General features: G+C 44.2%; 1 pseudogene; it reads left to right on the forward strand.

Moving 5' to 3' along the window:
* The first annotated feature begins 494 nt into the window (after nt 1-494).
* Nucleotides 495-1,445, forward strand: LOC124107767 (vomeronasal type-1 receptor 4-like; annotated as a pseudogene).
* The last annotated feature ends 273 nt before the right edge of the window (nt 1,446-1,718 follow it).

Genomic DNA, 1,718 nt, shown 5'->3' on the forward strand with positions numbered 1-1,718 from the left:
TAAGCAAGTGGAAACATTTTCCTAATAAGAAGTTATAAAGTAGCACTCATCAGAAGACATTAGCAATGCAGAAAAGCAGAAGTAAAATGAGCTGATTGGTAGAAGAACCCTGCTCACTAGCTTTAGGGAAGCTTGGTGGTTCACATAGCCTCAGCCAGTTTCAAGGCTCCTTATTGCACTGGATCAGTTATGGATTTCTGTGCCCAAGATCTCCTGGTCATCAGCAAAGTCATCTCAGCACCTGCCTCATGTTGTGAAGATTCCAGAATCACCATGTGCTGCCTTCACAGCTGGGATTTATACACACTTCATGTCTCAACTATTCATACCAGGATCATTACAACCTGGTAGTTAAAATAAAACATTAAGAAAGCTTTCACACTGGGAACACTGGGGAGTGGGCAATGCTGGGTTGGGGTTGACAGGACATGTGCAGCCCAGGCCTCCTGTTCCGCTGCAGGACCCTCTGGATGGGACAGCAGGGAACTGGCAGGATGGCAGCCAGTGATGTGGCTGTAGGAACCATCTTCCTGGCACAGACTGTGGCTGGAGCTCTGGGCAATTCCTCTCTTCTCCTCCATTACCTGGTCCTTTACTTCACTGGGTGCACTGTAAGACACACAGACTTTATTCTTCAGCCCATGATTGTGGCCAACTTGTTAACTCTCCTGTGTAAAGGAGATCCCCGACTGTGGAAGCTTTTGGAGTGAAAATTTTCCTCAGTGATGCTGGATGCAAGCTGCTTTTCTATCTTCACAGGGTGGGCAGGGGTGTGTCCATTGGCAGCACCTGCCTCCTGAGCGTCTTCCAGGCCATTAAGATTAGTCCTGAGGACTTCACCTGTTCAGAGCTTAAACTAAATATTCCCAAGTACATTGGCTCCTCCATATACCTGAGCTGGATCCTGTACCTACCTCCTCGTAAATGTTGTTTTTCTTATGTACATGACTGGGAGAAGAATCAACAAAAACATCACAATACTAAAATATTTTGGATACTGTTCTAGTGTTCATCAAGACTCAACCACACACTCACTGCATGCAGCATTGCTAACATTCCCTGATGCCCTGTGTGTGGGGCTCATGCTCTGGGCCAGCAGCTCCATGGTGCTCATCTTGCACAGGCACAAGCAGAAAATGCAGCATCTTCATAAGACTTCCTCCCCCAGGTCTTCCCCTGAGTACAGACTCATCAAAACCATCCTCCTCCTGGTGAGCACCTTTGTCTCTTTTTACACACTTTTCTGTATATTCCAAGTTTGTTTAGCTGTTATTTATAATCCCAACTGGTTTGTGGTGAGCACGGCTGCAATCTTCTCTGGGTGTTTCCCAGCTGTCAGCCCCTTTCTGCTCATGAACAGAGACTCTACTGCATCCAGGATCCACTCTGCCTGGGTTCAGAATAGGAAGAATGCCAATCATGTGAGAAAAATATACATCATTTAGTTTTGTACACTCTCAACTCCACAGACTTAGTGATAAGGCAGTCACACTGTAAGAGTGCAACACACGTACACACGTTTGCATAGTGTCTTATAATATGTCTCTGCATCTACCTGAGTATGTCTGCCCATCATTCAGATGATGTTTATTATGCATAAAACAATATCAGAAAATTTTATGTAAGTTGTGCAAATTCAATATTTTAACATAATGCTCATTTGATAATGACAATTTGCTTTAATACAATGTTTATTTATTGGATGTTTGTCTTGCCAT

This window comes from Marmota monax, unplaced genomic scaffold (assembly GCF_021218885.2).
Source record: "Marmota monax isolate L192 unplaced genomic scaffold, Marmota_monax_Labrador192_F-V1.1 WCK01_AAM20220418_F8-fsc00160, whole genome shotgun sequence".
Classification (NCBI taxonomy): Eukaryota; Metazoa; Chordata; class Mammalia; order Rodentia; family Sciuridae; genus Marmota; species Marmota monax.